Source organism: Xenopus laevis, chromosome 3L (genome assembly GCF_017654675.1).
Source record: "Xenopus laevis strain J_2021 chromosome 3L, Xenopus_laevis_v10.1, whole genome shotgun sequence".
In the NCBI taxonomy this organism is placed as follows: Eukaryota; Metazoa; Chordata; class Amphibia; order Anura; family Pipidae; genus Xenopus; species Xenopus laevis.
In genome coordinates, this window is record NC_054375.1 from 98,068,641 (window position 1) to 98,084,263 (window position 15,623).

The window sequence follows — 15,623 nt, forward strand, 5'->3', positions numbered from 1 at the left end:
GGCACGTTCACCCGTATTCTTGAAAGAGAATTCTTTGTGTGTAGCTAATGAGCATAATGTATGGGACAACACAACGAAATCCGATCATGGCACACAGGACTGAAGGAATTCTTCCAAATTTTATTTCAAAGTAGAATGCAAATGCAACGTTTCAGGGAATAAAACCCCTTTGTCAAGCATACGAATTCAGAAAAAAAGTGCACATATATAGACAGATAAATTATTCAATTAGTGTGTCGTAATTACTTGTCCAATCAAATCCAGTGAAACAACAACATGGAAAACCCACTTTTTTTAAAAAAAAAAACACCTTTTTTTTTATAAAAAATTGTATAAATTAGTTAAAAAATACAAAGTGTAATATGGTAATACAATAAATATCAATGCTGTGTAAGACAAAATGACATTAATTACACAAATTTATACAAATAAAGGAAACAGGTATATTCCCATACCCCAACTCCTAAAAATGTTTAAATTCAGTGATAAATCTACAACCTAATTAACAAGATCTATAAAGGGTAGTTATATAAATTTAATCTTACCCTATGGAGGGAAAAAAGGAGCAAGGAGTAGCTGACCCTAATATAAAAAAAAACCCACACGGTGAACATGTAGTGATCATCTGTAAAAGAAAACAATAGAAATATTTTTGATAAAAACATCCTATCAAAAATCTCTACAAAAAGCAAGACATGTTAAAATCTTCATTAAGACCCTTCGGATCGCGGGTCTGAAGAAGCCAGATCCAATAACACTCTCTTTGGAGTAACAACCTTTTAATGTCCTGTCCTTGCCTAGCAGTTACATTCTCTAATATCTGCCATCTAACTTGTGACACCTGATGTCCTTGAATAAAAAAATGTTTCGCTAGCAATGTCTCTTTTTTTGTTTTGCCCTTTTCCTTAGCCTCGACCACTTTCTCTGGTTTGACATTAGTATTACCGATTTATGTTCATTTAGACGAATTTTAATCAGTCTTGTGGTTACCACACGGGCATTTGATACAATATATAACATTCTGACTGTCATATGTGGAAAAGCAGTCAGTTAATCTGATGTTTGGTCCCTTGTGATGGATGCACCACCACATCTCCAGCAATAATGCCATTACAATGTCCGCATTGTCTACAGGGAAAGGTGCCCTTAGTATTGGTTGTTAAATGTAGATCTACCTTTTGAGTAGGTCTTGGTTTAATAAGGTCCCCAAAGTTTCTACCTCGTCGATACAAAAATACGGCAATAGGTTTGTTACATCAGTATATACCAAACCAACGGATAAGAATAATCTGGTTCTTCCAACTAGTTATCATCCGCCCAGGGTGTTTAGGGGTCTTCCCAATAGCCAACTATTAAGGGTAAGACGTATCACTTCTGATGATGAGTTGTTTGATCTTGAAGCCTCTAAGGTAGGAGCCAACAGCACAAGAGTCCCTTTTATTTCTACCTTTAATATGAATTCTGCTGATTGTAAGAGACTCATTTTAAAACACTGGGTTTTAAATTGGTCATTTATTTCATCTTCCCCCAGTATTTTCGTATCGACGAGGTAGAAACATTGGGGACCTTATTAAACCAAGACCTACTCAAAAGGTAGATCTATATTTAACTACCAATACTAAGGGCACCTTTCCCTGTAGACAATGCGGACATTGTAATGGCATTATTGCTGGAGATGTGGTGGTGCATCCATCACAAGGGACCAAACATCAGATTAACTGTTTTTGCACTTGTGACAGTCAGAATGTTATATATTGTATCAAATGCCCGTGTGGTAAATCCTATGTTGGCCAAACCACAAGACCGATTAAAATTCGTCTAAATGAACATAAATCGGTGATACGTAATTTCAAACCAGAGAAAGTGGTCGAGGCTAAGGAAAAGGGCAAAACAAAAAAAGAGACATTGCTAGCGAAACATTTTTTTATTCAAGGACATCAGGTGTCACAAGTCAGATGGCAGATATTAGAGAAAGTAACTGCTAGGCAAGGACTGGACATTAAAAGGCTGTTACTCCAAAGAGAGTGTTATTGGATCTGGCTTCTTCAGACCCGCGATCCGAAGGGTCTTAATGAAGATTTTAACATGTCTTGCTTTTTGTAGAAATTTTTGATAGGATGTTTTTATCAAAAATATTTCTATTTTTTTCTTTTACAGATGATCACTACATGTTCACCGTGTGGGTTTTTTTTTATATTAGGGTCAGCTACTCCTTGCTCTTTTTTTCCCTCTATAGGGTAAGATTAAATTTATATAACTACCCTTTATGGATCTTGTTAATTAATTTGTAGATTTATCACTGAATTTAAACATTTTTAGGAGTTGGGGTATGGGAATATACATATGTTTCCTTTATTTGTATAAATTTGTGTAATTAATGTAATTTATTGCACTGTCTTACACAGCATTGATATTTATTGTATTACCATATTACACTTTGTATTTTTTTAGTAATTTATACAATTTTTTATAAAAAAAAAAGGTGTTTTTAAAAAAAGTGGGTTTTCCATGTTGTTGTTTCACTGGATTTGATTGGACAAGTAATTATGACACACTAAATGAATAATTTATCTGTCTATATATGTGCACTTTTTTTTCTGAATTCGTATGCTTGACAAAGGGGTTTTATTCCCCGAAACGTTGCATTTGCATTCCGCTTTGAAATAAAATTTGGAAGAATTCCTTCAGTCCTGTGTGCTATCGGATTTCGTTGTGTTGTACCCAAACGTGAGGTGGCCGAGCCTCTACCCTTGTGCACCAGGCATCTCTTTCGTTCTGCAGGGTGTGCGAGGTCCTACACTGCTTTGAACATAATGTATGGGAGCCTTTATGTAATAACACACATTAGGCGCATGGAAGAAGTAGTAAAATGGCTACGTGCATGTCTTTAAATTGAGAATACATGTCAGGGCTCAAACGTTCAATCAGCTCTTCATAATTACAAACTGTATAAATAACACTTAGGGGCAGATCTACTAAGGGTCGAAGTGAATTCGAGGGAATTTTCGAAGTAAAAAATTCGAAATTCGAGTAATTTTTTGGATACTTCGACCATTGAGTAGGATACTACGACTTCGAATTTTCATTCGAATTCTATTCAAAGTAAAAATAGTTTGAATATTCGACCATTCGATAATCGAAAGTACTGTCTCTTTAAAAAAACTTCGACTTCAATACTTTGCCAAATTAAACCTGCTGAAGTGCTATGTTAGCCTTTGGGGACCTTCTACAACCATTTTCTAAGTCTTTACACATCGAAGTAAAATAGTTCAATCGCACGCTAAAATCGTTTGAAACGTTCGATTTAAACGATTTAAAGGAACAGTAACTTCAAAAAATAAAATTGTTTTAAAGTAATGAAAATATAATGCAGTGTTGCCCTGCACTGGTAAAACTGCTGTGTTTGCTTAAGAAACACTACTATTGTTTATATAAATAAGCTGCTGTGTAGCAATGGGGGCAGCCATTCAAAAGAGAAAAGGCCCATGTTACACAGCAGATAGCAAATAAGCTCTGTCTGGCTAATGGTGTTATCTGTTATCCATTAGTTAACCTGTGCCATATAGCCGTTTTTCAATTTCCGCCATTGCTCCACAGCAACTTGTTTATATGAACTATAGTAGTGTTTCTAAAGCAAACAGATCAGTTTTACCAGTGCAGGGCAACAGTACATGATATTTTCATTACTCTAAAATGCTTACATTTTTTGGTGTTACTGCTCCTTTAATCGTTCAATCGAATGATTTTACTTCGATTGTTCGATGGCCAAATTCGGTGAAAAATACTTCGACTTCGATATTCGAATAAGAAGTATTTTAATTCGATGGTCGAATTTTGAAGTATTTTACACTTCGAAATTGGACCCTTGATAAATCTGCCTCTTAGTGTTGTCATGGTCTACTTTACCAATGCAAGGAAAACGTCACCAATGTTAATTTTGCACTTGTTTTTTTTGGATAATAGAAATATGTAATTCCAAACGGCTTTATATTTATATATATATATATATATATATATATATATATATATATATATATATATATATAAAACATTCAATAAACAATGTTTAGTAGCATTGCAGTTAATTGTTATTAAAAGCAGCACTTTGTCTCTGCACTCTTGGTTCTTACTTCAAACAGCAAAAATCAGCTTAAAAAGATGGCACATGCTGAGGTAAAAGCGAAAATCATATACTTACTGAGATTTTCCTCAGTAAGTATATGTATATGTGGGCAACAACAAGGTAAACCCACCTGGGATTCAAATGGGACCCCGGCCTCCATCTTTGAACTCCTGGAGTCTTCCACCAACGAGGATGGGAAGCTATGCCCACTGCTATGTTACAGTCCGGAAAAGCCAAATCTCAGTAAGTATAATATGATTTTTGCTTTCCCTGTTTTCTTCACATGGCAGTGGGCAACAACAGGATGTACAAAAGCACCAACACACAAACGCAAGGGAGGGAATTTTCATCAAAACCCAACACCGATTGCAATATTCAGTTTCCACGGCTGTATATTTTCTCGCAAACACATCAAATTTATAATGATTGACAATTGTATGGACCAAAGAACGCACAGCAGCTTTGCAAATCTCTTCAGATGCCCTGAACTGGAATGCCCAAGACTCCACTACGCCTCTAGTAGTGTGCTTTAATATGAGAGGGTACTATGCTGGATTTTGAAGTGTAGGCTGTCTGCATGCCAGGGCTGAAACCAGGCAGAAGAGGCACGTGCCTAGGGCGCAAAGTTGGAGGGGCACCAGGCACAGTACCTCTTCTGCCAGATTCCCCCTAGTTCGAACCCTTGTGCCTACACCTGCGGCAGCAATTCCAGCACTGTGGCCGCTCACTCTATCCTCTCATGCGCATGTACACGTCTTTGGTGTGTGTGCTGGTACCGCACATGCGCACATGCTTGTTCGTGCTTACGCAATTGTTCGTGCACACGCATGTGGAGGGGAGCAACATAATAGGCTGGGTTGCCTAGGGCGCCCAGCCTATTTGGCACTGCTGCATGCAATCCTTTATCCATTTTACTGTCGTAGATTTTGGCTGCTGAGCTCCAGCTTTATTTCCTTCTGGAATCAGGGCCGGAACTAGGGGTAGGCAGAGTAGGCAAGTGCCTAGGGCGCAAAGCTGGGAGGGCGCCAGGCACCTACCTCCTCTGTCGCCTACCCCAAGTCCGGTTCCCTTCTCTTACCGACTTTTCTCGCAAATGCGCGCATGCGCACGCGAGCGCAAATGCGCGCACACACTATACAGGCGCCGCGAGTGCCGGGCCTGCCTAGGGCGCCTGCCCAGCATGGCCCGGCACTGTCTGGAATCACCAAGAGAAAGTCTGATTTTCTGAAGGATTTTACCCTTTTACCCCTAAGTAAGACATCTGACCACGTCCAACATATATCACTTCTGTGGTTTTTGGATTTGGCCTGTGGTCTTCTGTTGTCTTTGGATTTGAAAAGAAGGATGGTAAAACAAAGTCCTGTGCCATATGGAGGTCTGACACCACTTTCGGAATGAATTTGTCAGCTATTTTCAAGAAGACTATATCTTGCAAGAAGGTGGGTTTTCCTTCTGATAGATAGAGCCTGAAGTTCACCCACTCTTCTTGCTTAAGTAATTGCCAATAAGAAGCAGCATCTTAATTGGAATTTTAGCTATAGGTTCAAATGGTTTGCTGGTGCATTGAAACCCAGACTTAGATCCCAGGGAGGTACCTGTGGTCTGGAAAAAATCCCTGGAAAAAAATCACCTAATGAGAGGTTTGTGTGCCCAAGTAAGTTTTTAAAAATGAGAAATTACATGCCCTTTGAGAGTGGATATACTAAGTTTAAAATTGACCCCTTTTTGTAAAAACTATCCAATCTGGACCTCTGATGCATTCAAAAGACCAGTAACATCAAAAAATCTTTAAAAAAAATTGTTAGTATACATTAAAAAAACACAAAGACAAATGAAACTTTAAAATCACAAAGTCTTTGTTAAGAAATAACTTCCAAAACTCTGCTTGCGCTCCTCTTCAGAAAGCGATTGGGCGATCCATCATGCAGCACTCGATTTCTCCTCCCTGCCTTCCTTATAGGAGATAGCCAAGGAGGAGAAATTGAGTGCTGCACCATGGATCGTCACTGTGTCGCCTTTTCTGAAGAGGAGCGGAAGCAGAGTTTCGGTAAGTTATTTCTTAATAAAGACTTTGCGATTTTAAAGTTTAATTTGTCTTGGTGGTTTTTTTTAATGTATACTAATGAATTTTTTAAAACTTGTCTGCCACGGTGTACTGTATTCCTGGGATGTGCTTTGCTTTCAATACCATCAGCCCATGAGAAAATAAGGATGGTCAAGTCTAACAAGCTCCTAGATCTTGTCCCACCTTACTTGTTTAAATATTTGACCGAAGTTACATTGTCCGACCTGACCAAGGTTGTTGAAAAGGAGGTGTTGAAAAGTCAACAATCTTCAGGTCTTAAGTATCCATATGACCCAAGCAAGGTGCACACAGTTAATAGCAGCCAATTAAGGCCCGCATAAGAAGAGGTGTCCACATTTACTTATTATTGACGTATTTCCCCACAACCATATGGGACTTAACCTCTATATGCAAATACACAATACAAGATATCCAGGACCATACAGATTATATTAAAAAGCAATATTTATTGTCACCATGCCAAATATCTAAAATCATTTAAAATAAGCAGCGCTGCTTAGGGGGTGGGGATCCCATTTATCCTATTTTGCATATGTTATACAATACAGCACAATGTAAGAAACTGCGTGCACGCTATAGATCAAGACCTCCAATGTATATGGATTGCAACCAACTGGATAAATCCGTAATTGAGTGTTCATAGGATGAGGAGAGCGACAGTCGTCGCGGCTGTAGTATAGGTAACCATTAAAGTGCTCAATTTGATGGTAGAAAAAGTACTTGTTGGAATCAGTTATGGGATATCTGATTTAAAACGGCATGTGAGGGCGAAGCCGGTGTGGGGTTAATTCTTTAGTGCCCAGAATGATGCAGTCTTGAATGGTATAAATGTAGGCACTAGAAGAGGGAATATCCTCTATACATATCCATGGACATTCAGATCCCGGTACTCTGGTGGTATGGCAATCGCTATATGATGGTATTTATCCCACCACTCCGCAGCAAGCCACTGTTCAAGATAGAGAAATTACTGACCGTGATGGATCACCTCTCACACCGGCTGCTCATCGCTCCATACTCACATCCGACTCCCGCAATCACTTGAGCTTCTGATGCGCATCATCCTCAAGACGGAGAACAGGAAACCGCAAATCCCCTCGCAGCGCTGTGCCTCGACAGCTGTTTCGCCGCTACCTGCGGCTTTGTCAAGAGACCGACAAACCGGAAATGACATCCTTTTGAGGGTAAAGTCACATGACTCCAATGGTCATAATTGCCACAACATTGTTGCATAAAGCTTTCAAATGTCACTAGTATCGATGTGATAACATCGTTAGCGTAATATATCCTTAGATTGTATATTACGCTAACGATGTTATCACATCGATACTAGTGACATTTGAAAGCTTTATGCAACAATGTTGTGGCAATTATGACCATTGGAGTCATGTGACTTTACCCTCAAAAGGATGTCATTTCCGGTTTGTCGGTCTCTTGACAAAGCCGCAGGTAGCGGCGAAACAGCTGTCGAGGTGATCCATCACGGTCAGTAATTTCTCTATCTTGAACAGTGGCTTGCTGCGGAGTGGTGGGATAAATACCATCATATAGCGATTGCCATACCACCAGAGTACCGGGATCTGAATGTCCATTGGATATGTATAGAGGATATTCCCTCTTCTAGTGCCTACATTTATACCATTCAAGACTGCATCATTCTGGGCACTAAAGAATTAACCCCACACCGGCTTCGCCCTCACATGCCGTTTTAAATCAGATATCCCATAACTGATTCCAACAAGTACTTTTTCTACCATCAAATTGAGCACTTTAATGGTTACCTATACTACAGCCGCGACGACTGTCGCTCTCCTCATCCTATGAACACTCAATTACGGATTTATCCAGTTGGTTGCAATCCATATACATTGGAGGTCTTGATCTATAGCGTGCACGCAGTTTCTTACATTGTGCTGTATTGTATAACATATGCAAAATAGGATAAATGGGATCCCCACCCCCTAAGCAGCGCTGCTTATTTTAAATGATTTTAGATATTTGGCATGGTGACAATAAATATTGCTTTTTAATATAATCTCTATGGTCCTGGATATCTTGTATTGTGTATTTGCATATAGAGGTTAAGTCCCATATGGTTGTGGGGAAATAAATCTTCAGGTCTTTCCAATTGGATGATCTGGCAATCTCCGCTGATGCACATCTGCATTACGTCTTGACCGCCATTACTACCCATTCTGACTGGTGAAGGGGCGCAGGCTGACGAAATTTTTTTGTTTCCATCCACCACTTGAGTGGCAGTGCTGTTGCTGGGGCTAACCAAATTGGCTGATAAGGCAGAGGATAATTATTTAATTACAACCTAAACAGTTACCCAAAGACATTCGAGCACCTTATATTCCATGTTCTTACAGCAGCTAGACTCCTAATTCCAAGATACTGGAAATCCACTGAAGTACCTAATAAACAGGAGCTAATATACCTAATAGACTTAAACCTCACAAACGAACAAATGGCTATTGAACCAAACCAACTCAGCAGATACAGTCTACACTTTAACATATTTAATGATATTGGAGTTGTATAATCAATAAACATTGGTGGATTCTGCATTAGCATATTTTTTCAAAGACCTAAAGTGAGGAGACTATGATAGGTTTGTTTGTTTGTTTTCTTCAATTTTGTTATAGTTCAATTATACCATAGCAAGGTATCTGGGTTTTGGGATTTGAATAGATAATTCTGAATAGGTAAAGATTTTTTGTGCCTTTTTTATTTACACAAAAATAGCTTCACCTGTAGCACTTGGCACTACAGATTCTAGGAGGTGGAAATAGTAATTATAAGTGCAATAACACAACAAATTGCACTAGTACATGTTTTGTAGAGGAGTAAATTGAAGAGATCTTGAGAGGTGTCATTTTTCTCCAATGTTGTAGATCAACTACACCTTTTTAAGGCATATAGGTTCTGGGAATATGAAGTTTATTCTCCAATGAGAAGTAAATTGAATAGACATTGAGATGATTGTCTTTTCTTTTCCTTAATCAATCCTAACCCTAATTTAACTCAATAAATACTTTGGACCCAAGCAACCAGATTGCTAAAATTGCACACTGAATAGCTGCTGGATAAAAACGAAATAACTCCTCGACCTGCTGGAGAGGTTGTGGAACACAAGAAACACTGGTACATATCTTTTGGGACTGCCCGATTATCTAGCCCCTATGGAATCAATTAGCCAATTTTTCTCGACAGATTCCACTGGACCTTGATACATTTCTTTTGGGGAAACCTCTGGAAAATCTCTCTAAAAGTGGCCAAAGCTTGGTTAACCAGATACTTACATCAACACGATTAGCCATTGCAAGCAAATGGAAAACTGCACTTGCACCTACCCTTGCGAAAATAATTAAAAGGTAAACACTAACATGGCATTGCCCCTCTTCACAATAGATTGGAGCAATACAAGGACATATGGGACCTATGGGAGATGCATTGTCTGACCGTATGACTGTAGCTAGATTTGTAATACCCAGCTGCCAACTGCCTAATACTCTGTTTCTTTTTTATATAATTTAGCCCACTCATCATCATATTGATTGCAGAACGCCCACGAGACAGCAATTTTTGTAATTCTGACATTATGCAATGTTGAGTGTTCCATTTGCAATGTTTATTGCCTTTTATAACCAACAATAAAAATATAAGTTAACAAAAAAAACCGAAATAACTCAAAAACCACAATAATAAAAAATGAAAACCAATTGCAAATTTCATCAGAATATCACTCTCTTCATAATATTAAAGTTAATTTAAAGGTGAACAACCCCTTTAATATAGTGATAATATTCTTCAAAAATGGAAATTTAATGCTGAGTCCAGAGCATAGCTCACCAAACACACGACTGCCTTTTGTAACTTAAAGCTGAATAGTGAGATAAGGGGAATCTGATCTGGCAGTGACAGACCATTAGTTTATCAAATATAAATGGCCACTCTAGTACTGAATAATGAATAATTCACTATGGCCCAATGGAAGGTACTCTGAGTAGCACAATATAATCTAAGGGTTTAATTATATTTGTGTTTTTGTTTAAATGTTTTTCTGTGTTTTCATTAAGTTATACATTTGTTAATTAGTACCAATATAGAACTAAGTATATGTTTACCACTTTTGCATCTTTGGCTAGTTTTTTTTTATATTTGTTGTAGTTTATTTGTCCACGTATTATGACATCACTTCACGTGTAGGTTATCCTTGTGTTTTCCCACCATCTTTTGTTTTTAAGGGATGTGATTGTTACACATTTGGTAGTTTAAGGCTGAGCCTGACAAAATGTTAGTCTTTCTTCAATAAAAGGATAGATTTTCTCATGTGACCTACGAGTGTGGCCAGGGGGTGGAAAGGCAGGGCATAATGCATTTACTGGCAAGTACATTGCTGGTAAGTTTGTAACACCAGCCGGGGCCTTAGCTGGTGATTTACTGGCTAGGCAGTTTTACTACTTGTCAGATTAAAACCCTACCCACTGGTTGGACTCTCTGCTCTCATAAGTAAATGCTGCACTAGGCACCGGAACTGTGAGCACCCTTCTCATGGTGCAATGCGCATGCATGCGATGTCATTTCAGCTGAGCACCACTAGAGGGACACCCTATCCCCCACCTCTGCTTCCAGATTTGATAGGAAAGCATCTGGCAGCAGGGGGAAGTTTTTTTTTCAGTAAAATTTTATTTACCATATAGGCATCAGAGGGCCACCACCTTAAAGCTGCTGCTCTAGACAGGCCCTTGAGTGTCTATATGGTAAATATGTCCCTGACCAAGAGGCCAATATGTGATTGCTCAAGCTTTTATGATTTGCTCAAACTGGAAGGCTTGAGAAATCATAAATCGGTGCCAAATGTCAGACCGGCCCACCAGGACATCAGGAAAACTCCCAGTGGGGCCAGGTGTCAGTAGGCCCTCCTGCTCCTATCTGGCCTATTTGATGGTCATTTCCTATTTCTGTAAGAACATAGACAAATGGAAGGACTGATTAAAAAAAAAGACTTTTGAAATAAAGAGTTTGAATAAGAAGAGGAGTTAAAATATTTGGAGAGTGGGTCTAAGATCTAAGGTTTTCTGGTCTGACGCAGTTTCGGTTACTGGGAAATTCCTTGGTCCTCTGAAAACCTAGTGCATCTATCAGTGTCAGACTGGGCCAGCAGGACAAAAAATTCTTGCACCGATGCACCATGTGCATGTGAATCGACAGATGTGCGGCATTCAAGAGGTGTGCGCAGAGGGAAGCCGGGAGGGAGGTCCCGGTGACTGCCTGTAGGGCCCTTCATGTGGCAGTCCCAGTGGGCCCCCATTGCTACAGTCTGACCCTGGCATCTGTGATCAGTCTTGTGCAAACCACAGAACACTCCCAAAAGGGAGTAGGAAAGAGCACATTTTAAGACTCAATGTAGTAGGTTATGTAAAATTATAAAACATATCCAAGACATATTAAAGTATGTCCTTAGTTTTTGGCATATGTAATCTTGAAAGAAATGTAGTAACTGGGTAAATAGCAGTGACTGTTTGCCACCTTTAACTCACTCCTATGCCCCCCTCCATCCATTAATGTAACTACCCAAGATCTTGCTCATTTCTTTAATGAAAAAATCGATCTTATTAAGCTAAGCATACCATCTGACAACAATCTCAGACTAACGTGCAGTCCACTCACATCCACTTTGCATTCCTTCACCCCTGCAACACTAGATGAAGTTAGCAAACTTCTAACCTGCTCAAAACCCACAACCTGCTCCCTTGATCCCATACCCTCTCGCCTCCTCTATCCAATCTCTGATACACTCTCTCCTGCACTTACCCACCTATTTAACATTTCACTCTCTACTGGTACTTGCTTTGAAGATAGCAAGGTCCAAATCTTGGATAAAGAAGACCGCTGGTTTGAACGAGGCGTGAAAGAGGTGATTCATGTCAAGGTGGAGAAACCATACCTGAACAGAGATGGGGGCCTTCGACACCACCTGTCTGCTACATACAATGCTGTTCTGACATCTGTACCCCGGCGATTTCAGAACACTTCACACATCCATTCATGCAACTCTCACAAGGAACACCTGTTTCTAGAAGTTGCATGACACAATCAACACCTCTGTGAATTTTCAGATGTCACCTCTTTGAAGAGTTACAATGTGCCATTGTGATTAGTGGAAGAGTTTATATGCCGAAAACTTCCCACATCAGTCAGTTGAACTGAAGAAGCTGCTCGGACGAGTAGTGAAACGTCTTCAATGATTACTCAGCAACTCCAGTTGTTTTTAGATTTACCTATACTAGATATTGCTTATATATTGTTATGTTATACAGATATTTGACTATGTGATTTGAGTCTAACTTCAGGGTTCAGCATGTTTGCCTCTCCCCAACACAGGCCATGTGTTTTTATGGGTCAAGTTTTTTTTATTTTTTTTAAACTTAATATATAAATTAACCATACAATAAATACTATAGTTTTTCTTTATATGTATTTTACCCAGGGTGAATTGAGCAAATTTGGTCCTGGGATTTGGCCATATGAACATGTCCTCCCTGGACACCATTCCCAACCCTAATTTGGAGTTGTGCTACCTAAACAATTAAATATATTGGTTGACTGCTCAGAGGGATTTTAAGGTAATCCAGTACTGATTATTCTTGGCTTTCAATAAGGGCAGGCCCAGACTGGCAATCTGTGAATTCTGCAAATACCAGAGGGGATGATGTAAGATGCCATAGACCAGGTCTGGACTGGGATTCAAAATAGGCCCTGGGATTTCAAACACACGGATGTCAAAACAGCCCCCAGAGGCCCAACAGATAGTGACTGTCTATGGCATCTTTCAGCAGCCCCTCTGCCATTTGCAAGAACTCAAAGATTACCAATCCAGGCCTGCCATAGACAGTGACTATGTAGTTGACCTGTGGGGGCTTTTTGGGCCTCTGTGTACCTCATCTGATTAAAGTCCAAAACATATAACTTTAGTGGGAGCTACCTATGCAAAGAACTTTGTACACAAAGTTAAAGGAAATGTCAACCCTATTTCATCTTACATGGTGTCAGCAAAGGGTGCCTTAGTCCCACCTAAACCGCATTATTTTCGTGCCCCAATTCCACTCCTATGTCCTGTACTGCTGTCTTCTTCATCACTACGTTAAGAGTTCCACCCAGTGGCCATTTCCCTGACCTGACGTCATCTTTTTCCTTCTCCCTTTTCTTAATGCGCATGTGTGCATAGCTCCTCCCGTCTAATCTCTCTAAGCAACAAGTATTTAGGAGTGCTCTACCCTCTTATATTCACCTGTGTAGGTCCAGGTGCTAAACTGGAGGACCTTTGCCTGCAAGCTGGGTCAAGTTTCACATCCAATGGAAAAAATCCAGTAGCACACCAGTAGTGTTGAAAAAATCTTCAGTGTTTTATTAGCCCATACATACACACACAAGAGCAACGTTTCGGGCCCAACTGGACCCTTTATCAGATAATCTCTCTAAGCAGACATATCTTTCGTCTGCTGTACTCAAACTGCGCATTCTCCCCACGCCAAGCGCCAAGGAGAATTCTGAAGGGAGGGGGGAGAGGGACTTGAGCGAGCTGCTGATATGCAGAGAGAACAAGGAAACGAAGCAGCTTCCCTGTTTACTCTTCAGCGACCGGAATGGCAAGTATTTCAAGAATGCAGTGAGACCTTTCACTGATAAGATTTTCATTTGGGGGGTTGACATGTCCTTTAAGTTGAGACCAGATGTAAACACAGTACTATTTCCTGATTCAGCATTGGAAAAACTTGCTATTGATATTGTCGGTCCTTTTGGAGATGCACCTTTAGACTGTAGGTTTGCTATAATCTTGCTAGACTATTACAGTAAATGGACTGAAATTGCATTTGTTTCTCATATAACATAAACTACAGTAATAACATTTCTGTCTACAATCTTCAGCAGAGAAGGTAATCCAAAGGAGTTAATATCAGACAACAGACTACAGTTTGTCTCATGTGAGTTTGAATTCTTTCTGGGAGAGAGGAATATTGTGCATAGGAAATCTTCAGTGTATTACCCACAAGCAAATGGAGAAATTGAGCGATTCAACAGTCTGAAAGAAGCACTACAGACAGAAAATCTTACTGGGAAATCTTGGAAAGTATTTACAACAGAGTTCCTACATAACTACAGCACAACGTGCCATGCAACAACCCAATCATCTCCTGCTTAATTATTACATGACAGACAGATGCGCACTAAGTTAAGCTGGCCATAGACGCAAAGATCTGATCGTACGAATCGAGGATTCGTACGATTTTCGGAACGTGTGTGGAGAGTTCCGACATTTTTCGTCCGGCGGAGATTGGTCGTTTGGTCGATCGGACAGGTTAGAAAATTTCTGTCGGCTGCCGATAATATCTCTGCGTGTATTGCCGATCGTATGATTTTCAGTGGGAGACTGTCACTAGCTTTGGTTGGACATAGATATCGTACGATTGCTGTCAGGGGCAGAACATTGCTGATCTGTTCTTTAACTAATCTGACTGGTAAGACTTTGATCTGAATGGTTAGTGGCGGGTCGGGAGATGGGAAAGTCCGATCGTACGATGATTCGTACGATCGGATCTTTGCATCTATGGCCAGCTTTGCATGTTGCAGACATCAAACTTCCACAAAATACTGTGCCTACAAAATTATCTACTGCCCACATTGTGAAACGTCAACAAGCCAAATGTAAGGCTTATACTGACAGAAAACGTGGTGCAAGAGAAGTACACTTTCAACCTGGATCTTTAGTCAGCAGTAAGAAACCAGGAATACTGACAAGGACAATCTAAATTTACTACACCACTTGAAGTGAGACGCCAGCGAGGACCATAAACATATGAACTGTCTGATGGACGCATATGGAATGCAAGTCGTCTTGCTCCTGTTAGATATGACTTTGGAGAAGCTCCATTTGATGAAGGAGATTTTCCTACTCCTGATGTCAACTGCAATAGGCCTGCAGAAAGTGAACCTATAAGGCGTACTGAGAGAATCAGAAAACTACCTGCATGGACCCAGGACTATGTGATGTGAATAATGTATATTATTGCTTTAAGATGCATTGTTGTTGTTTAGTACATTTGCCAAAATTCTTTCCTATAGGGGGAAAATGTGGTGTTTATACAAATGGCCTGTAGAAATCACTGTGCTCATACTTATACTGTGCATACTTCCTGGTAGCTTAAAAGTGAAAGCTTACTGTTGTGTAATGCCTGCATGACTCTGCTAATAAAGCACTGTTATACTCTCCTCATCCTCAGCTACCCAAAACATAACATTTAGCACAAGTCAAAAGTAGGGTTCCCATTTCAGGACCTTGATTTCCTTGCCTGCAGCTATTGGCTCACAAATGTTCGTGTTTTTTGGCTCACCCACCCCACAATCCTG